Raw genomic sequence first — 24,275 nt, 5'->3', positions numbered from 1 at the left:
TGCTTAATTCTCTGGAATCTTCTGAGAACATTTATGATATAAATATTCCAATCTGTCCACCAGGAGTACAAAGGAGGGAAGCCTTTATTCATGCACGTGTTCTCCATTGCTCGTGGATGACCTACGGGCATTAACTCAGCCACATTCCATGTTGCACATATGTGAATGCTGAGCACATTTCTCCTTGTTAATATCAAAAGATCTACAGGGAAGGAAACAAGAGTATGTAGCATGGGTACAAAGCAAAACACTATCAAGTTACTCCTACATGAATCCTGTTAACATCTATTGCAATTCTTGGACTTGGTCACCACATCAGTGCCTGGAGTAAAAGCAGGGCTGAGAATACGGCACAAAATTACAACCATAATTATGGATAATTTATCAAATGGTTCCGCAGCTTGTCGCATATTTCACCACAATACCTCTGATGTGGCTCATGACAGAAAGTTCTATAATCTAAAAGAAGGAAATGCTCATATCCATTATACATATTTTCTATATCCACTAACTTTTCTGTTTAAAACGTGTTATGTTTTGACTGCCTAATGTATTTTCCAAGTACTATTTGAAAAGAATACGTATTCCTATCTCCTTCATAAATGCAACCAGTGAACCTACTTTTATTATCTTTCCTATATCTCTCCTACAGTAACAGAGCTCAGGGGCGAATACGACCAAGCTTAAAGCACGTTTCAAGCCCCAAAAGGGAAATGTTCATCTTGCTTTCTATTGTCATATTCTTCCTCTGTTTCCCTTACAACACCCTCCTTGCCAGCCCCACAAAGAAGTTTATCTTCATAAAAATCGGCCCCTTAATTCAATCCCTAATAAATTAATTTGAGCAAAAAAAAAATGATAATTCTTCAATAAATAATATAGTGCCTTAGAGTTGGTTTTTAAGCATAAAAGTTATAATTGTATATGAGCAGGGCACAATGAGGATTTGTAGACTTGTTTTCTCAATTCATTGGCTCCCTCTGAATGCAAGAAATTCTTAAACTATGCCCAGATTAAAGATGAAAGAGATCCTGAAGGAATAAAATATGAACCAAAGGGTTCACATCTGGCTTCATCCCCCATGATAATGTCTATTCGGAGTGAGGAGTTAGAAGCAGTTCAAAACTAGGCTAGGAAGATTCCTTGGATAAAATTCTCATTCTTTTCTGGAAAATGACATTACCAGATGTCTTTTTTCTATTCCCATATTCCCTAAATAGATCAAAGCTTCAATATAAATAAAAAGGAAAGGGGTAAGGAGAAAGGAAATGTCTCTAAACCCTGCTGTGAAACAGGTCCATCAATGATCTCGATGAAGAAAACCAGTGATTTCTCTTCATAAATTGACACCCAGCCTTCTAGAAACCATTTAGAAGCAAGAGGCAAAGCCAGGTCTATTTTTCTTTCAAAAGCTAAGAATTCTTATATCTGCATGAATATTTTTTAAGGAATTCCCAGTAGGTCCATGAGAAAGTATTTTTATTTCTCTCCCTTCAAGACAACATCCCCAGTCACCTGGATAACATCTGGTATTATATAAGTCCAAACATACTACCCCTTCTCTTTCACATTCAGGAAGTGCTAGGAGACCAATGGATAAACTTTCTGGCCTCAATAAAGTGAGGAAATAGCCAAAAAAAAAAAAAAAAAAAAAAAAGCATGGCCAAGAAAGTTTATCAAAGCCTGTTTTTTTTAAAGTACTTTGTTAATATTGCTAAGACCAAGTCAAGAGACAGAGATGATAAATTCTAATTTGCAAGGAAATAAGCCTGGTTGATTTAATACTTAATATTGAATGCCCTCCTTCCTGACATTAATATGTACTGGGTGGAAAAAAAGGAGGGAACAATGGAGAGAGGGAGATTTTTGTTATCACCTGTCAGCCAGATGATATATAAAATACTTTCATATTCATGATATCATTTTAGTCCACCTAATTTTTGTGTGATTAACTGAGTATCTATTAATGGAAGGCTATTAAATTGTGGAAAAAGGTCATTTTTAGAGAAACAGGATAGAAAATCTATGTTAAAGACTAATGTGTAAGATCAACTCAAGCTATTCATAAAAATGTCTTCATGCCTTTGTACCCCCATCATTAAACTGAAGGGGTCAGCCTACATAATATCTAAGTTTAGTATTCTATGGCTTAATGATAAATTTCAACATAAATCTATGTCTTGAGCTACTTTTCTATCCCCTCTCCCTTCTATCTCCTTGGTATTATCAGCACACTATTTATGCAGTAGCAAGTGTTTCAGCTAGATAGGTGAGAGTTGTCCCTGGCTATTCAAGGACTGGATGACAAAGGCCACCTTCTAAGAAACTGCACATAACACACAAGGGACATTAAAGACATTTTTCTTCCAGCAAACCCTGTGTTCTTGTCTGAGAATGGACACTCTTTATGCACCAACAGCGTAATCCCAAGAACTACTGTGATCACCTGTTTCTAAGCAAGTTTCAGGTACCATGGTATTGGCTCTAGAACTTAGACCTGAACAGGGAATGAGGCTCATAGGAAGAACTATCCACTGCAGTAATGGATCCAGATCATTCACTCTCCTCATCCACTCACCCACAAGGGCAAGTCTACTCACACCCAGACTTCTAAAGCAGAAGGAAATTTATTTGAGGTACACGGAACAAAGAATAACACAGATTTCTATCTCTGGACACAAAAGAGGCTATGGCCCCAGCATCCTCCAAGGTAAAGGATATGGATGGTGGCAGATGCAGTGGCAAAGGATGCTCCTGGCCCACAGGCCATGCAGGTGCCTTACCTCATGACTCCTATTATGAGGAAGTACTAGGAAGTACTACAGTTGTACCTCAGGCAATTATTGAGACGGGAAATATGTAAAAGTCATCAGGGACAGCCCTGTGTGTAACATTCAGAGTTCAGTCCTTCTTTCCTATTCTTAGGTTAAATAAAAGTGATAGCAACAAAGTTAATGAATTCTTAGCTGTGAAAATTATGGCACTAATTGCTTTACATGCTTTGCCTTATTTAAACCTGGCAATAACCCTCTCAAGGAGGCACATAATTATATGCCTTACAGTGTTATTTTCACCTTCATTTTATAGATAAGAAAACTCGGTATAAAAGAGGTTAAGGTAATGGCACGAAGTTATATTGCTAATAAAGGCAATATTAATACTGACACATACTTTAACAAAAATGGTCCTCTCTGCAGACAGAGTCTGATGTTCTAGGTGTTGAAAAAGCTTTTTTAAAAAGATATTCTAACAAACTGAAGTGAGATTTATTGGACATCCAGCTTGAGAGTTAGAGGTCTACAACTGGATCGTTTCCCCTCCCTTAATTACTCTAGATGGTGTTCTTACTGCACACTAGGGCCCTGTCATTCTTCTATCTTAGATTTTTGTTTACTTCAGGGTATAGTAAACAAAGCGGAAATAGCTGGAATTCTTTATCTTGCCCATTAGGCTATAGACATGGGAAAACCAGAACTGAAACCCTGACTCCAAATGGGAGTTTAAAATACTGTTCAGTAAGTCATGGAGATGTAATGTACAACATGGTGATTATAGTTAGCAATATTGTATTGCATATTTGAAAGTTACTAAGAGAATCAATTCTAAAAGTTCCATCACCGGAAAAAAGTTATAACTGTGTATGGTGATGGATGGTAACTAGATTTACTGTGGTGATCATATATACAAATATTGAATCATTATAATGTACACCTGAACCTATAGAATGCTATATGTCAATTATATGTTAATAAAAAATAAGAATACTAATGGGCCATTGCATGTCAAGGACTCATCAGATGACCCAGTGATATATTTTTAAATAATTTTTCCACATTAGGTGGGGTGGAAGAAGAGCCCCATTTTCAGGCTCATTTCTGGTAATATGTTCAAGTTCTGTCCTTCGAGAATCAGGCATCATGATGCCCACTGGAAGACTGCAGATACTTAAGTGGAAAAGTTGCTAGCGGTAATATGACTTTTAAGTCTAACTCTGACAATGAATATAATTTAAATAGACAATTAGAACTCTGTGTGTGTGTGTGTGTGTCATATTACATATATAATAGATGAATATACATTATATAGATATAAATATAGACAGAGACAAGGACATAGACATTGACATCAATATAGACATAGATATGTGTTGTCAGGGCTCAAATCCCAGCTAACAGTTTCCAGGTCAGATTATGTATACTTCCTAAAATTCTTAATCTGTAAAATGGAAACAACGGTAACTATATGATTAGGGGGGCTTATAACAGAGATACTTGGATATCCAAGGAACTCCCTTGGATATCTTAAACCTGCCTCATAAATTTAGTCTACACTCTGTGTGACATCCTATATCCCTTTCTATCTCATGATATTTTATAGAGTTTTAACTTAGGATATGGCTTGTGGTCTAAGTATTTGCTCTGTAGGATGAATGCGATTTTAGCTTAGTTTTGTACTCAATGTATTGATGCTAATATTGGAGAAGAATTATTGCTCCGGGTTTTATCCCTGGAGCCATAATAACAGGAGCACCTTGATCGAGAGAAGAATAATTTAATGTGCTGATTGCTAGGGCAAATATGCTAATATCTCAAGGACTTAAACATAAGATTTGGAATAAAACTCTAAAGATAATAACTACATTATTTACCCCTTTTTCTCTCCTACCAATGGTTCCAATTGTTTGTTTTGACGTGTGGGATAATATAATGATTAGAAAAAGTTGAATTTGGAGGGGATATATAAGAGATATTTTTCTACATTAAAAAGGAGTTCTAACACTAATGCTATATGGAAGACATTTGTGCCAGTTAATGGGCACAACTGTTACTCAACTCCAGTTCTTAGTGACATAATGAAGCTTCATATTGTTAGGGCATCCAGTTTGTTGGGGTTTTATTCATGAGGCACATATCAAAATTTATGTGGAAAACCTCCAAGTTTTTAAATACTAGCACTTATCTATAACTATATTTTTAACAAGGTGAGGACCAAATATTTATGTCAGCAAGCCTAGCACCACCCATTCTAACCTCTGATATCAATTATTATAAATGATTCCTTCCCTGAATTGGGTGTCAGGGAATGCCTGGGTGCTTTGTGAGGGGATTGAATCTCTCATGTGCTATGAGAGATCTTTCCACAAAATACTAAACAGTACTTGGTGTATATATATAGTGCATTCTATAAACATTTGTTTAGTTCCTTCTTTAAGCTATTATCACTTTCCAATCAATCTTCAAGTCATTCATCAGTGATTCCCATAACTAATTAAATCTCTTTCAGGAAAGAGAATTGGGGTTCACCAGTAAACCATTTTAACAACAGCAGATTTGAAATTAGACTTCTGTGTGTGATTAGAAAATTACAAGGTGGCTTTTAAACACAATAAACACAAAAACTCTGCTTGCAACCACATGCTTTTTGTCAGCAACAGGGAGAGGACTATCCTCAGAACACCTAGATTCCCTTTTCTATATTTTAAAGGAACGTCCATCCAAAATGTCAGTCATCTTAACATAGAAAATGTGGATGACATCCTTTCCTGGGAATAGATACTAATTATATGTTCTGTCAGTATCGAAGCACTTCGCTGTGCTTGTATAGGTAATTTAGCATCTGAGCAGAAGCACCAGCAATGTTCTGGGGTATCAGCAGCTAAATGATGAACTAACCCCAGGCACAACTAAGGTTAGGAGCAATAACAAATGTTAGTACAAACAAGTGCTCAAAGCCTGAAATAGTTTGAACAAAGAATGAGGTTCTAATTATGAGGAAACAAGCACACGGAGAAAGAGAGAGACATTTCAATTGTTTTTCCAAAATTGAAGTGGTTCTCATTAATTTCTCATTTGTTTGTGGTTAGGTCAAATTCTCTGAAATTATAAAATATGGTATGCCTGCCATAGTCCTGTATCATGTTGGAAAACCTGCCATTTTCTTTTAACACTCATTTCCATTTAGAGTTAAATGAATTTGTCCTAGCAGAATTTTCAGCAACATGTCAAAGAGATAATAAAACCAAAGGCAAAACAGGATCAAAAGCAATTTCCAATGAATAACTTTTTCAACAAGTCCATAGATTGAGGGATTGGGTGAGTTTAGCTTAACATTCTGTCTTTCATTGCAGGTGATCTGGCTCTAAGAGGAGCATGTTAAATGCCATTGGCTCTTTATAAATGTGTTGAGCCCAACTTGTAACTATTTATTTCATGCTATTATTCTTATAAGTAGCTGAAATGTGACCAAAGGCAAGAAAAATGTTAGGCGGGGGGGGGTGTGCAGTGGGGGGCAGGAAAAAACTGTTAGATCAGAAATTGACATATAAGCCAGACTATAAGGAAGGCTGCAAACAGCGGTACATCTCAGCTTCATGTGATCATGGAATTCACCATCTTTTTGTGTATATAGGACAAGAGAGCATATAGGTAATGCAGTGACCTTCACATAGCTGACAGTTTCAGCTGTATTTGGCAATGTCTTTTCTGTTTTGAGTTTGGTAGGTCCTAGGAAACATTCCTAACTGCTGCCTAATGCCCTACAATGTAATTTATGCCCAGTTTTTATACTGAAACTATCCTCTTGGAAATCATAAGAGGCCTAGTGATCTCCAGATCAAAAAACCTTTTCTATCTTGACATTCATTGTCTTTTGTTTCATATCTGACTGTTGCTCTTTCCTTCCTCCCTTAGATTCCTTCATTTGCTAGATTTCTGGATTTGTTTTCTTTTTCTCTCTGTGACTATTTATTCTTTGTCTTCTGGTGATTACTCCCGTGACAACCTATGTATATTCTGCCATCATCTTTATAACAGTAACAATAGTTAACATTTACTGATTTTCATAAACTGCATTATCTCCTTTAATACTTGCATCTATTCTATAAAGTAGGTGTTATTACAATATTTCACTATGGTAACTGAGGCTTGAAGGTTAACATGTCAAAGGACAAAGAGTAACAGGCAGAAACAATATTTTAACCCAAGTCCACCACACCTGTTAGTTCAATTTTTAACCTCTGTCCTATACATAATAGCTAGTTTTTTTCTCTCTTTTTAAAGATCACAACTACTTTACTTATTACCTCTTATGAAATCCTAATTTCATTTATTCCTACCAACAGCTTTCCAGAGGATTAAGCCTGCTTTTTACATGCCTCCATTAGATATCCTCTTAGCCTTCAGGTTGAAATAATAAAAGTAAGCTCATTTGCTCTCCTCAATTTCCTGACATCCCAATTTCTGTTAAAATGTACCCAATTAGGTAGTTTGGTAAAATATGCTTGAGAAACTATTGTGTTCTTTTATCATAAACAATAGGTCTCATCAAAACTACTTAATAAAGAAAATAATCAGAGTGGTGCTTTATCTAATGAGGTCACTGTTGTCTGTTTATTGAATTTAGGACAACCATAGGAAGCATTGAACAAATTCCAACTCAAATAAACAGGAGACTTCAAACTATGCCTAGGATGATGGAGGACAAATACGGTAAGTATATAAATTGAGAAGGTTTTTTCTCAACCTCTACCAATTGGGAAACTCTAGGCAATGCAAACCCAGGTCAAAACCGATAGAGGTCAACTAAGAGCCAGCTAGATTTGGGAATATAATTGGTTAAATAGCCATTCAACTTGTCATTTCCTCCAAACTGGACAAAAATGACAAAGCTTAACCAAAAATGTTATGAGCAAGTCCTCTATGAGGCCAGAAGCCATAGCTCCATGGGCAGAAGCTAGAGTTGGCTTATATGACTTAAAATTTTTAAAAACAAATCATTGACTATTAAATTCATCTAAAAATACTTTGCAATACATATTTACATGATCTAGTTATCCAACCATTTTGGAAAGCAGTAGCACATATTAAAATCCACAAAAATGTTCACTTTTTTTTTAAGGTAGTTAATCTCTTTCTGACAAGTTACAAATAACATAACTAAACGAGAAAACACATATACATAGGCTAGGTATCTTAGCTGCATTATTAAATGATTCTTAAAATTGGTAAATAACCTAAGTGGTCAGCACAGGGGAATGCTTAATTAAATATGGTGAGATACTTGATCAAAAAGCTATTAAAAATATAATTTTTAGGCAGAATTAGCAAAAAAATGTAAATATGATTTGAGAGGTGAAAAAGTAAAATATGAACTTATATTTATGACCATTAAAACTACATAAAAAAGATTTCCTGTTAGGCGCGAGCGGAGCGCGGCGAGCTATGTGGACACTGAATTTCTCAACAGCTTTACTGCAAAGATGGTTAATGTGCCTAAAACCTGAAGGACTTTCTGTAAGAAGTGTGGAAAGCATCAGCCTCACGAAGTGACCCAGTATAAGAAGGGCAAGGATTCCCTGTACGCCCAGGAGAAAAGGCACTACAATCGGAAGCAGAGTGGCTATGGTGGGTAGACAAAGCCGATTTTCTGGAAGAAGGCTAAAACCACAAAGAAGATTGTGCCGAGGCTTGAATGTGCTGAGCCCAACTGCAGATCCAAGAGGATGCTGGCCATTAAAAGATGCAAGCATTTTTGAACTGGGAGGAGATAAGAAGGGAAAGGGCCAAGTGATCCAGTTCTAAGCTTTGGGATTCTTTTGTTCTTTTGTTTTTGAAACCAAAATGTTGAAGCAGTAGAAAAATTACCTGTATGAAAATAAATGCAATGATATTACTCAAAAACAAAAAAAAAACAAAAAAAAACAGCTACATAAAAAGTGTACTTCATATGAAAAATATGAAAAAATAAAACAATTTTACTTGTAATAGGATCATAGTTATTTTAAATTTTATTTTTATTCATGCTGCTATTAGGTTGTTTGCTCAACAAATTGACATTTGTAAACAATTGGTGTTCATCCTATAGATAAGAAGCCCCAAAACAATTGCAGGTAGCTTTATAGATGTGGCTGAACTTTTCCTAATACCCTCCTCTTAGGTTTCCCACTGCCATACGAAATTGCTACTTGGCATAAGATTGGTTTAGTTCCAACAATGTGGGCTAGCTTAGCTTCTGAGGTCATCAGAACAAAGCAACCAGGAAAATGAAAGAGTGACATTTGGCAATTAGACTGTAAAATGACTGAAAAATATTTCCACTCCCTCGTAAGTATTGCTTATTATTAACCAGCATGACTGGGACTCAACTATTATTTTGCCTTGTGTCCTTGGACAAGTTATCTACCTTCTGTTTTCTTGTCTATGGTACATGTGAGCAAGTGCACTCACAGACACAAGTGCTGATCTTGAAGGTCCTGTTCTAATCTAGCCTCCTATAATTGCTCTGTCATCTTCATGAAAATAGAATATAACATTCTGGAGGAAGAATAAATTGGCACAACCTTTCCTGAGGGCAAGTTGGAAATATATATCAAGAGTCTTAAAAATACCCATACTCTTTGACATAGCAATTCCATCTCTGGGATTTTTTTTAAAGAAAATAATCACAGATGCCCACAAAGATTTATAAACCAAGAAATATGCCTTATGCATGACAAAAAAATAATGAAAACAAATGCCTAACAGATAGGAGTTGGTAACTGCTCTGTATACATATGATGCATTTCAAAATCATTAAAAATAGGTTTTAGAGGAAAGTTTAATGACATATACACAATGTTCAGCATAAAATATTAAGTAAAAGAGCAGGTGGCTATAATCATAATATATAGAGGAGTTTACTTATACATATATTCATGTATGTATTATATACATACATATATATATAGTCTGTTCAAAAAAAGTCAAACCATTCTTAATATAACAAGAATGATTTGTGTGATATTGATGTAACCTGGTAGCTAAGGAGAGTGGACTGGAATGTGTATGCGTGGACAATGATGGCTTCACTATACTAGTCAGTGGGGGTGGTAGATGCTGCTGAGTGGGTATGTGTGCTGTGTGGCTGTCACATGCAAAATGAGCAAGACCCATGAGACTATGTCTTAGTTGTATGTAGTTCAGCAATGTCTACTGGGTTGATGGCCACATTCCAGATGTTAACATTTTCAGAAACTTGAATTAATCACCAGCCTTTGTAAGTCCTTATTTAAAAAAAAAAAAAAAAAAAAAAAAGTCTCCAAGAACTTCCAGCCAACATAGGCATAGGTAGATGCACTTCATCCCTTTGCGCAATCGTGAGAAGGATTACAACTAACCTCAAAACAAAAATCAACCAGAACTGCCAGAAAATCAAATTGTAAGGAAGCCCAACAACCAAGGGATTTTAAGAAGAAATATTCATCCAGATGGGTAGGTAGAAACAGGGAGCAGGGGTGGAAAGGATGCAGTGTGGCAGCAGCGAGGTGGCAGCAGCAAGACAGCAACAGCGGCCAGCAGAGCAGGAAGTCCCACATTCATGTGTGACAGATAAAAGTCAGGAGGGACACCTGGGGAGAAATCTCAGCCGCAGGCCAGACCACGCAGCCCAGGGTTCCAGCGCTAGAAGATAAAGACTCATAACTTCTGACTATGAAATCCAGTGGGGCTTGAGACAACTGAAAGAACTGCCCATCTCAGAAGAAAGTTTGTTTAGAGGGCCCCCACAGTCCTAGAATACATGGAAACCGACCCATTCTGGAAACCATCACCAGGACAACAGCTAGAGAGGCAATTGCATATGGGAAGTGGGTGAAGTGACTGAAAATGGAGCAAATGCTGAGCAAGCAGCATTGTTTCCTCTCTGTCCCCTCCCCCACATGCAGTGCCACAAAGCAGTGAAATGAGTTGCCCCACTCTGGTGAATATCTAAGACTCCACTCCTTACAACATAACAGGCGCACCAAGACAGGGAGTCAAAGCAGCTCTAGCTAATACATAGAAACAAACACAGGGAGGCTGCCAAATTGAGGAGACAAAAACATGGCTCAAGTGAAAAACAGATCAAAACTTCAGAAAAAGAACTAAGCAAAATGGAGATAGCCAACTTGTCGGATGCAGGGTTCACAATACTGGTGATACAAATGCTCAGAGAACTCATTGAGTACAGCAAATGCACAAAGGAATAAATGAAGGTTACACTAAGTAAAATAAAGAAAAATCCACAGGGAACCAATAGTAAAGGGAAGGAAGCCCAGGTTCAAATCAGTGATTTAGAACATAAGGAAGACATAAGCAATCAACCAGTACAGAATGAAGAAACAAGAATTAAAAAAAAAAGAAGAGGCAAGCAAAAGACTCTAGGACATCTCCAAAAGTGCCAACATCCAAATCATAGTGATGCCAGAAGGAGAAGAGGAAGAGCAAGTAATTGAAAACTTATTTGAAAAAATAATAAAAGAAAACTTCCCTAATTTGTTGAAGGAAATAGCATACAAGTCCAGGAAGCATAGGGAGTCCCTAACAAGTTGGACCCAAACTGGACCACACCAAGACACATCATAATTAAAATGCCAAAAGTTAAAAATAAAGAGAGAATCTTAAAAGTAGCAAGAGAAAAGAAGAGTTACCTACAAAGGCATTCCCATAAGACTACCAGCTGATTTCTCAAAAGAAACTTGGTAGGCTAAGGGGCTGGCAAGAAGTATTCAAAGTGATGAAAAGCAAGGGCCTACAACCAAGATTACTCTATCTAGCAAAGCTATCATTTAGAATGGAAGGGCAGATAAAGTGCTTCCCAGACAAGATAAAGCTAAAGGAGTTCATCAACACCAAACTCTTATTATATGAAATGTTAAAGGTATTTAAGAAGAAGATCAAAACTATGAACAGTAAAATGACAACAAACTCATAACTATCAAAACACGAATCTAAAACAACAAAAAACAAAACAAACTAAGCAAAAAACTAGAACAGGAACAGAATCATAGGTATGGAGATCAGATGGAGGGTCATCAGCAGGGAAGGGGAAGGGGAAAATGGGGGGAAAGGTACAGGGATTAAGAAGCATAATTGATAGGTATAAAATGGGTGTATAATAAAAATAAATAAATAAATCAAACAAATTTTTAATTAATCAAATCAGTGGAGAACATGGGGAAAAAAAGAATAGTAAAGGAAATGGCGAAGCCAAAAACCTATATATGCACAACACATGGGGATCGACTAAGTGGGGGCATTGCTGTAGGGAGGGGGGTACTGGGTGGAATGGGGCAAAGGGAAGAAAATTGGGACAATTAATAAAATATACTTTAAAAACAAAAACAAAATACCTTTTGTGTTAAGCTTGAACACTCCTCTTCGGAAACCATTCAGATGATTCAGAAGTCCCCCACTATGGGCACTGGTGATTGGCAGCCTCATCACAACAACACACCCACTCATGCATCACGTCTTGTGCAGTTTTTTTGTTAAACATCAAATCACCCAGGTGACTCAGCGCCCCTACAGTCCAGATTTCACGCCCTGTGATTTCTGGCTTTTCCCAAAACTAAAATCACCTTTGAAAGGGAAGAGATTTCAGACCAGACATGATATTCAGGAAAATACAATGGGGAAGCTGATGGTGACTGGAAGAACTGTGTGAGGTCCCCAGGTGCCTACTTTGAAAGGGACTGAGGCATCATTGTCCTATGCACAATGTCCCTTGTATCTTACATCTTTTTCAATAAATGCCTCTATTTTTCATAATACATGGATGGGTACTTTCTGGACAGGCCTTGAATACTGCACATATAGAGAGAGGAAAAGAGAAGCGGGGAGGAAGGGAGGAAGTAAGGGAAAGAGACTAGGTTTAAATCTCAACTTTGCTACTAATTAGCAGCTGCGTGAACTTTGGCAAGTTATTTAGCTTCTCTGTGCCTCCACTTTCTCACTGTAAAATTGAGAAAAGAACAGTACTGACCTGATATAACTATTTTGAGTACTGAGTCAATAATTTAAAACCCTTTATCTTCTCCCAGCCTCTACCAAGGACACAGTAGATATTGGCTGTGTACTCAGCTGAGACAATGAGGAACTATAACAAAAATCTTGTAGTTTCTATGCACTTAAAGCATTTTCAGACTCCAGATTTATTAAGGTCAAAAATTCTAAATAGTTATTAGGCAAAGATTCCAATTTCTAGGTTTTAGATGAAGAAACTGAGACACACAAAGGTGTTACAAATGGCCCATTTCCACCAAGTAAGTCAGTGACAGAACTGGAAGTAAAATTTCTCTTTTATTTTTCCTTTCTGGGGTTCCTGTCATCATTTAAGAAATACTAAAGGATGTATTATTTGAATCCTTACCACAAGCATATATTACCTGGTCCAAAAATCTTAATGTTGACATATTTTTTTTAATGACAGCACGTTAAGGGAATGTGCAGTCTCATTAAAGGGAAGGAATGGACTCCACTACCAGTTCTTTGCCAACCTGCCAGTCATTACCAGACAGCCTTTGCAGGTGTAGGTGTATGCAGGTTCTGTTAAAATCTAAGCACACAGTTCCTGTATCACTGCTTGTTGCCTGCTAAGGTGTAAGGAAGAGAATGCTGAGGCAGATTAATGAAGATTCCTTCATGTCCCATGAGTTCCTCGTGGATCATTTCAGAGGAACTTAAATGGGGCAACATCCTTGACTCTCAGTGACCTTCTAGGGACATGTGAAGATGACTAAAATTTTCACTTACTTCTAGTGTTAAAAATTACCTAAAGAAAGAAGCTACTGACTTCACAATGTCTTAATACAAAGAGATTTTGTCTCATCTTGTTAGAAATTACCCAGATTACTTGGGGCAGGAATAAAAGTCTGAGTGTGAAGCAATAGGAAAGGAAAACTAGGCATGACCTTTGACAATGTCAGATATAAGCAGAGGTCCTAACTTTGGTTCAATATCAAAAAAGGCATTCTGCAGAGGAGATATTTAAGAAGTCCTCCTCTAGTAAATTCAGCATGTGAGGTGGGATTCTGCTGTAGATTCAGATTTTTCATAAGTGCACTGAGCAGCATGAAATTAATCCATTCACCTCTCTGTGTCACACACATCATTCAAGAAACCAGGCTCCCTTCTATTCCAATGGTCCTATAAGCAAACCAGCGGGCGATATAGAAGGCTCCTATCAAATTGAAAGTTTAAATACAGAGACCACCTAAAATCTCTACTGCAATAAAATACCACTTAGAATGGAAGAAAATAATATAGAAGCATTTCTTTCCTAGTTCATTCAAATTTGCTGCTGATGTCAAGGCTGCTGAATAGAATAATAGTGTGTCTGACTCACTGTCGCAAAATGTAAGATGTGAAAGAAAAAAGTGGAGGCAGAAAAGGCAAAAATCATTATCTTCAAACTTGAAAAGAATTGGACTCATAAATCCCTCTTCTTCTGCTATCCATCAAGGATTAAAATACTTTCAGCTCATTGCTTCAACCACATCAATGTGTTTAATTCTATACAATGAAGGAGTCTGAAATCCTGCAGTTAATGCTCATGGTTCATTTTGGAGTATGACTGGGAAGAAGGGAAAAGGGTCATTTATTTGGTTTAAGAAAAAAATCTATTCTCTTTACTGCAAATGATTTCTTCCAGAAATATAGAGTAGGCAGTACACATATAAAATATATGGTAAAAAGCAAATGTACAATTGGTAAAAAGCAAAATAGAATCATTACCTAGCACGGATATGACAGCAGGTCCTTTTACTGTCTCCTCAATTCAGCTGACAGCCTCACAACCTCCCAGGAGTTCCTTATGAAGGCATCACAGCCTTACTCCTGTGGCCAGCAGTTCCCAGGCAGCTCCAGGCTCTCATCTCCAGCCCTTCTTCTCCTCCCCACCCACCCCACAAATGCCTGCTGTCAAACCTTCACCAACTCTCAGAATCCAGCTGTCCAACTGACCTGATAACAGAACTTACCCGATACAAGTTTCCTTGCCTGTGTCATCTTCCATACAACTGAGTCAGATCCTTGAGTGTACGTATTTGAAGGTTCCCATTTGCCTCCTTCTGTAATATAAGCCACTAGCATATGGACAGATATAAACCTTAAACTGGCTCTTTTGCACCTCCAGGTGTTTTTTTTAAAAAAAAATGTTATTAGTTGCCAGCATTTAAGTATCATGAGAGCTCACATTTTAAAATTTTTATTTATTTATTTTTAGAGAGAGGAGAAGGGAGGGAAAAAGAGAGGGAGAGAAACATCAGTGAGAGAGAGAAACATTAATCAGTTGCCTCTCAAAGGTGCCCCAACTGGGACCACCTGCAACCCAGGCATGTGCCCTGATTGGGAATTGAATAGGAGACTTTATGCTCTGAGGGACGATGTCCAACCAGCTGAGCCACACCAGCCAGGGAAAGAGTTCACATTATTTAAAGAGATTTCAATCTTCTCTAAGAAAATTGGGATATCTGGCAATACAGGGTTTGTACACTAGAATAACCATTAGCTGTGGGGGTAGGGTCTCAGCTGCCTTCCTTAAGAAGGATCGTACTACCCAAGTTACCACAATGGCTATCTGGTCAGTGTCACTTATTTATACTACCTTTTTAGCTTCTGTCTACAATTGAGTCTTTAATATAGGACCAGAATTATCAAACCCAAACTCTTTACCATGACTTTCAAAGCTCTTCAAAACATTACTCCAACTTAAATATGCCAGGTCAAGTTTCCAGCCACACCCCTCCCATAAACACCTGCCACTGCGCATCCTCCCCCATTACATGTCACACCTTTGTGCTTCCTACCCTGCTGGCTTCCCTGGTCAGAGTATCCTCCCTGTCTTATCTTGCCTCCTAAAATCCATTACTCAAATCCCCATGGATCAACTCAAATAATATCACTACTTGTCATTTCCCTGGTCATTTCTCCTAGAAGTCTCATCATTTGTATGCATGACATTATTACAATGCTTCTAGAAATGTAACTTAAAATGTTAAGGGTCAGTGTCCCTAAACTTGGATGTGATGGTGTCTCATCTTTTTTTTCTCCACTGACTCTAGCATGAGTATGCTGACTAATGGGTGTTCTATAATTGCCTGTTCAAATAAAACTAGACACTCCTCACCTTCTACAGAGCTTCAGCCAAGGGAAACAGCTATTGTGTCTTGCTCCAAATCTCCCCAAAACCTATGAGGCTCATTCCATAATGTCCTGGACCCATATCTTCTCTTTGAATATAATGGTCTAGAGGAAATCTCATATTAAATCCTTAGTTTATCTGAGAATGATTTGGTTGCAACTCATTCCCCCCTTGCCAAACAGAAAATGGAGTAATTCATGGACGTAGTAGAATGCTGGCCAAGGTCCCTCCATGGTCTGTCTGTGGGGAAGCACCGGGAGCAGGCTTTGTGCGATTTTCTATCCAGGCCTGTCGCTAACAAGCCACACTCCCATCCTCTGCAATCAAAATTGACTCAACTCTTGTAATATTGGACTGCTGAGACAAGAATTGAGATCATCACAACCATGGCATTAAAAATGTTAAAGGCTTCATAAAAAAATCACATCAGCTATAAAACAGTAGGTGATCAAGGTTGTCACTCCACTTTTATCATAACTTAGTTTGACGTGCCTGAGTGAAAAAACAAATTACAGGTAATTCCTAGCCCACCTTCCATTATTGTGGAAAATGACACATTGCATTTATTCCCAGGCAGACTGCCACAGTGGTACAGAGAGAATAAATGTTTTCCGAATGATAGGAAATAGGACTGGAAAAGATTTTGCTGGGTAGATTTAAAGACTAGTATGTGAAAATTGGAGCCATCCCCAAATTGTTCTGGGGGCTCAAAGGGGTAGCTGAAAAATCTTGATACTCATGCTCCTCATTTATAATGGAAATAGCATACAGTCTAGAATCTGACACATCTTAAATTGCCCACAGTCACATTGCTGGTCCACTGATTGCCTGTATGACCTTGATCAAGGTCCAATCTGTCTGTAAAAAACAAAAAAATATGAATCCTGCTCTAGAACCCACTACTGCATAATTTTGTGGAGTTCTTTTAAGGGTTAAATAAGACAATGTATATACAAGCCAAATGCATGTAAGATAGCAGGTTCTAAATAAATCAATGTTAGTGACCTTCTACCCACATATCTGCCATTCAAGGTGAACTACCTTCCACGTTCCTCTCCCTCACTCACAAATATAACACTCCTACTCCCACAACTTACCCTTTCTCTTGCTTTACCCACCATATAAACAAGCCCCTTGGTATATGAAGGTGTACTTACTAGGGTTTTAGATAGTATGCTTCCATCAGCTGATCACACCAAATATGAATTTTGCTTCAGGATATTTAAAATAAGCCAACAAAAAAAGGTCAGGAACTTGGGAGACCTTGCAAAAGCAACTCAAACTGGAGTGACTCAAATGTCCCAGGTTTCAACTTTTTCATTCTCAGGCTTCCCTAAAAAACTACTCGGATGCCCTGTCATGTCTCATTGCACTGCCTTGATCACTGCTGACAGATCACGGAACCATTTGGAAGCTGATGAGGTATGAGCATTATGGTTCAAAACTCAGTGGCACAGGTATTACAGTGACAGATGGTTGGGCGAGGTAAAAAAGAGAGAATGCACAGGGATGCCTGACTAATGACTAGTGCAAGTCCCATTAATGCAGAGTGACTGTGAATTTGGAGACTGTCAGGAAAAGTTAAACCAATTTCATGAATCAGCATGGAGGGGGAGCGCTATTTTAAAGACAATTATAGACAATGAAAATGTAAACAGCAGGGTGGAGCCGATCCCTGCCTGGCCCCAAACTTTCAATAAGCTTAGCACTGGGCCCTTTTTCTAGAAGGAGTGTTAGTTGCATTTATCTCAGGGGTGGGAGCACCCCCACAGAATAAACCTATTTGCTTCCCTTGCTGGATACTGTCCCTAGGTGGATCCATGTAATAAAATTCCAAGCAGAGAAAATTGAGGGAAGTGCAAATCCAGGTACTGGGCACCCTTGTGCTGCCAACTCTTACTTGTACCCTGTGGAAAAGCTTGATGTCTCACTGCACAGAATTGTTCTATCTAGCAGGACATGCCTTAGGGCCATAGAAGAACTCCCACACAGATGCTTCCAGCTCTTTCACAGGCAGATTTTATATTCTTGCCTCAGAGGATCCTCTGGATCATGGAAGTTTGCAGGCCTGCATTTAAGTTTTTATGTCCCAGATCATCTTTCCCATATTCGTTTCTGCATAGAGGCAATGGGATGAGTTTCATGCCAATGTTCACGAACAGACGATGATGTGGGGGCATATTCAACTGCAAGGTGAAATTTGCTTTCTGACCTGTTTATCCTTTGCTTTTCTTATCTAAATACATTAGACATGTTATTTTTCAAGAGTTAATGATCTACCAATAACCGTTGGTGTTTACATATGTGATTCCTATTTCCCCAGCTACCACTTTTTAATGGACCTTATTTTGTTAAACACACACACATATAGATGTATGCCCTCGTAATGTTTGAAGGAGAGTGCAATAATTCCTTTATATTAATTAGATCCTCCCAATTAAGGAGAGCCCAATTCTAAGGGGGTTCATAGTCAAGCCAAAGCAAAGGGAGGGCGCTAGATGGGAAGGTGCAGAGCACAGCTATAGCCCAGACTTTCATCTGAAACAAAGACAAGTGAATGCCACATAAGAAAGATGAAAGGGCCTGCAGGGGAAGTAGATGGGGCAATCCCAGGTCACACAGCTATGACAGGAGGTTGATGTACTCTTAATGAGACACTTTAGTCAATCCTTCAGCCAAGTCATTCTTTTTAGTGCCACCTAGAAGCTTCCCTTGGGTATAGAGCAAGGAAAGAAAATAAAACTATTTCCAACCAACACTTCTAGTAAGATATTCCTAAATTTTTACTAGGCTAAAACTTCCTTGGTTACGGACCCATTTGTGGTTAACAGAATGTATGTAGACTAAAGCTTGGGCTACTTGGGGAAAGAAGTAGGAAAATGGAAAAGAAATTCTACATCTTCTCTAATGTCAATCTTTGTTATATTAGTTAATATCAATAAGTATAAGTTTGTAGAGTTCCCAAGCAAAGGACAAAGTAAATACACTTCAGAAATGTTTATATTTCATTATTGTTATTATTATTATTAAAATATAACTGACGTATAACATTGTTTAAGTTTTTTTATTTTTTTAAATCCTCACTCAAGGATGTTTATCAATCTCGGAGAGAGAGACAGAGAGAGAGAGAGATCAATTGGTTGCCTCTCATATACACCACAATCAAGGATCAAACCACCAACCTAGTATGTGCTTTGACTGGAAATCAAATCTGCAACATTTTGGTGTATGGAATCACACTCCAATCAACTGAGCCACACCAGCCAGGGAAACATCATGTAAATAAGACATACAATGTTGCTCTGGCCTGTGTGGCTCAGTAGATTGAGCACTGGCCTAGGAATTGAAAGGCTGCTGGTTCAATTCCAGGTCAGAGCACATGCCTGGGTTGCAGGCCAGGTCTCCAGTTGGGGGTGCGCAAGACATACATGTGTATGTCTCATACATCAGTGCTTCTCTTCCTCTCTTTCTTTTTCCCTTCCTCTATCTCTAAAAATAAATAAATATATATATTTTTTAAAAAGATATACAATGTCTATTTGATACACTTACACCATAGTGTTAGCTAACACTTGCATCATCTCAGACAATTATCATTTCTTTTTCTGTGATGGGAACATTTAAGATCTAGGCTCTTAAAAACTTTTAATATATAATATAATATTGTTAACTATAATCACAATGGTGTGTATTAGACCCCCAGAACTTTTTTATCTTCTAACTACAAGCTTATACACTTTGACAAACATCCCATCAATTCCCTGACCACCAGACCCTGGTACCCACTACTCTGCGCTCTGTTTCTACAAGCTTAGTTTTTTTAGATTTTGCATATAAATGGTATCATACAATTCAGTACTTGCCTTTCTCTGTCTGACTTATTTCACTTAGCATAATGTCCTCAAGATCCATCCATGTTGTTGCAAATGACAGGATTCCCTTCTTTCTAATGGCTGAATAACATTCCACTGTATATATAAGCCATGTCATTTTTGTACATTCACCCATTGATGGACACTTTGGTTGTTTCCACATCTTGGCTTTTGTGACTAAAGCTGCAATAAACAAGGGAACGCAGTTATCTCTCCAGTATCCTATGTTCATTTATTTTGTCTATACTGTATACCCAGAAGTGTGATTGCTTGTAGTTCTGTTTTTAATTTTTTGAGGAATCCTACACTGTTTTCCACAGTGGCTGAACCAATTTACATTCCCACCCACAGTGCATAAGGATTCCCTTTTCTCCACATCCTCGCCAACACTTATTTCTTGCCTTTTCTATAATAGCCATTCTGACAGATGTGAAGTGATATCTCATTGTGGTTTTGGTTTGTATTTTTCTGATAATTAGTGATGTTGAGCATCTTTTCATGTACCTCTTGGACATTGTATGTCTTTTAAAAAAAAGAAACTGTCTAATTCCTCTACACATTTTTAAATTAGATTGTTTGGGATTTTTTGTTGTTGTTGTTATTGAGTTGTACAAACTCTTTAAACATTTTGGATAGTTACCCCTTATCAGATACATGGTTTGCAAATAATTTCTCCCATTCCATGTAAAGGTTTTGCTATAGTCTGATGTAGTCCCATCTGTAGATTTTTGTTTTTGTTTCCTGTACTTTTGGTTTCATAGTTTAAAAGTCACTGCCAAAACCAATGTTAAGGAGATTTCTCTCTGTTTTCTTCTAGGAGTTTTATGATTTCAGATCCTATGTTTAAATCTTTAATCCATTTCAAGTTAATTTTTTGAGTGGCGTAAGATAAGAGTCCAATTTCATTTTTCTGCATTTAATTTAATTTAAAAAGAATAGTAGCAGGGTTGCTTGTCTATCACGCATATGAAAACCACTAAAGAGAGAAACCAAGATATACAGCTTTATTGAGCTGATTGAATGTCTAACTGGCTGATTACGATGAATGTTTCTCCATCTTGTAGCAAGATTAAGGTTGATCAAAAACATTTGTTCTAAACCTGTCTCTGTTACTATGTGTGTCCAAAAGGAAGACACATTTTAAAATTTTTTCCTAAACAGATCCATCTGTAAAATAAACATAGCTTACCTGCTACTCTTGCTATAACAGAGAAGATATACAAATACGTTTTTTAGTGAAAAAAATTTGCACATTTTTTAATAGTCAAGTACCTATCTAAATATAATATTTCCTATTATTATACTCTAAGCATGACTCCTATAGATGTTATTCCTGGTTTGTAATAGTTGTTAAGAAGAAGAGCATGTTACCAACTTCTCCAGAGCTGAGGAACCAAGGCAATCTTCTTTGCAACTGATAGCAATTCCACACAGCAAATGAATCTATTCAGCTACTAACAGGTACATTTTGCAAATTGCTTTACATTGAAGAATTCAATTGAGAAATTTGCTGTTAAAATTTAAATATTCTATGGAAATTTTGTTGACACTTCTTCATGGCTGAAGTAGACATTTGGAAATATTTTCCATATGGAAATTAGAATGGCCATGCTCTGTAATGTCAAATTAAGAGGTCTCAGCTAACCATTTGTTCATGAATTGGAGCAGATCCTACTTTTCTTTCCAAGGAACATCACGTCAATGCCCTTGGGTCTCTTCTCAACCCATCTTCCCAACAGGTTAGGGTTTTCTCCTATCAAGCTTCTCAAATTTCATGAGAAGATGTCTACATTATCCAAAACTGCAGAATACTAAAGCCATAATAAGTGTAAGAGCATATTTCCAATACAAGTGCTGTCAGAAAGTATAACCTCAGATTCACTGACACTTAGGACTTATCAAAATTTTGGTTAAGAGAAATAATATTTCTGGAAAATTGCCTAAAGAACAAATAGCCATGCACTCCTTTAACAATCAAAACAGTTATCCTCAGACTGACCATATGAATACAAAGCTATATATAAAGGGTGTCTTCTTCTTTGCATCCTCTTTCTTCAAGGAAAAATTAAAAACCACTTTTACTGAATCATGAGGGGATTATGCCATCCAAATGCACTAAGGGATATTGTTGAGAACATCATGCATGACATATCCTATGTCATTATAAAAATGATCTTCAGGAAAATATTATTCTCAACAATTAATAATAGATTTGGCTTGTTTCATCTTACAGATATGTAAACCCTGTGTCTTCATTGCTTTCCTCTTTTATTGATTGCCAGAAAGTTCAAAGGCAAATATTGGAACAGTCCCACCAGGATCTTACAGTATATATTTTATGTTTTAACTTTATCCCTAGCAGTATATACATACAAACACATATATGCATATGTTTACATATAGTAGTACTTTACTTGATTATTTTCATCTGTTATATTATGTTTGTCAATTTTTTTGGAAAGATGATAGTATTAAAAATAATTTAAGTAAGCATTTATTTTTTACACAGCATTTTCTTAGGCCCATAAAACATTTCCTATGACTTATTCCATAATCCAAATACTTTAACTGGGATCTGAACATTTAATTTAAGCTCATGCAAACATTTATCAATAGCAACAGTGGATGGGAAACTCTCCAAGGATTTTCAGGATTATAAAGGAGGCCACATTAGAAATGTTTAGAACCTTATCATTATTTCTCCCCAAAAGAAGCAAAAGCAAAAGCTGATAAGAGCCCTTATTTTCCAGACAAATTAAGTACATTTTACTTAATTATAAATTTATAAAAATAAATTATATTAAATCTTATTCCACAATGACTGAGGGAAAACTTTAGAGACAAATGCAAGCCTTTGTGTTCTCAACATTGACTTTAGGACTAAGAGAAGAAGAAATGACTGAGTTATATACTTGATATTAACAGGGCTTTAAAGAAAACTGTGCTCTTCCTCATCAGTAACAAGCATGTATTGAGTATTTACAACACTTTCTCAAGAGGTTTGGAAGTTTCTTGTTCCATTTTCCATGTCCTATCGCAAAAGAGGTAAAATTTTATTAACTGTCTTTCAGCTTTCCTCAACTCTACTTTTATTTTTATTGCACATCTAAATCTGAATGCTCTCATTTTCATTTGTTTATATCCAATATACTTTCACTAACTATCCCAATATTTCAGGATTAGTGAATCAAAATTTACAAGGTTAACTAAAATGTACACACTAATATGAAGCAGAATCCATCTTACTTCATGATTCTCATTAATTTATTACCTATTCTTACTTAAAACAAAACAATAACTACAAGACTACCACTTCTTATAGTATGGTTGCATCAGTATGGTTCATCATTGAGGATGCATCCTCTTGGACCTCCATAGATGTTCATCTCCATGGTAACAGTGCAGCCAATAATAACTAAAAGTATGGCAAAGGCACCACCACCATGTCTGTTACGTCATGAAATCCATAACCAAAGCTGATAATGAAATCTATTACCTCCTTGTTCATGGCTATCTTCACTAGCAGTGACTGATGGAGGTCATTCTCATCAATAAATTAATGCCACCAGGAATTTAAGAGCCTCCTTCAAGAAGATTCTGGGAACAAGAGAGCCTTGCAGTTGGTTTTGTTATTTGAAGTTGTATGAGAAAGTCATGCCTGGAGCACTACTTGATAGCCACAGCTATTTGTGAGTGAATTCCTCCTCTTCAACTTTCTAAAAGTGGTTAGCCTATATAGCCTCATAAGTCTCTCTCCACCAAAGCAGCTCCTTCCTGTTGAAACACAAAGAGCAATGACAATCAGAGTTTACTAGATTGAAAGTTTCAACTGAGGCGCCAAGATACCATAGTGTCAGATAAAAGTGTGCTGTCAAACAGAACAAAATGTTGTTCATTTTCAAAAGAGGCAGCATGAAATCATTTTCATGACTGACTCTCAGTGATGATTTCAAAGGATCAAGCAAGTTAGATATTAAGCAGAATATGTAAGGAAGTTTCTTTGGAAAAACTGCCCCTCTCCTGCAATTCTCAAGCCCCACTGTTTCCTCCCATCCCAAGAGGGAGGGTAGTGTGAGCTCCCCTTCTCATCTCAAGCCAAGAAAGTGGCTTAATTTTATTTATGTTAGCCAAAAATTGAAAAGTCTTGGTGCCCATAAATAGGAGAATGCATAAACAAACCATGTTATAGTCATAAAAGAAAATACTGTTTAGTAATAAAAAGGAATTACTGATATATACAACATAGTTGAGTCTCAGAAACTTTATGCTAAGTTAGAGAATCCATACACAAAGAAATACATACTAAATCATTTCATTTATCTTAAGTTCTAGAATACTAAATCTGATCTATAGTAGAAAAATAAAACAAAAAAGTGGTTGCTTCTACTGGGTAAGGGGTTTGGGGATTTATGTTGAAAAGGTATGTGAAAGCTTTCTAGGATCATGTCTATATCTTGACAGGATTTT

General features: G+C 37.1%; 1 pseudogene; it reads left to right on the top strand.

Annotated features, from left to right (window-relative positions):
- Positions 1-8,257: 8,257 nt before the first annotated feature.
- On the top strand, positions 8,258-8,679 carry LOC150005165 (large ribosomal subunit protein eL42-like; annotated as a pseudogene).
- The last annotated feature ends 15,596 nt before the right edge of the window (positions 8,680-24,275 follow it).

This window comes from Furipterus horrens, unplaced genomic scaffold (assembly GCF_987537825.1).
Source record: "Furipterus horrens unplaced genomic scaffold, mFurHor1.1.pri manual_scaffold_7, whole genome shotgun sequence".
NCBI classification, from domain to species: Eukaryota; Metazoa; Chordata; class Mammalia; order Chiroptera; family Furipteridae; genus Furipterus; species Furipterus horrens.
This window is presented reverse-complemented; position numbering and strand designations above follow the sequence as displayed.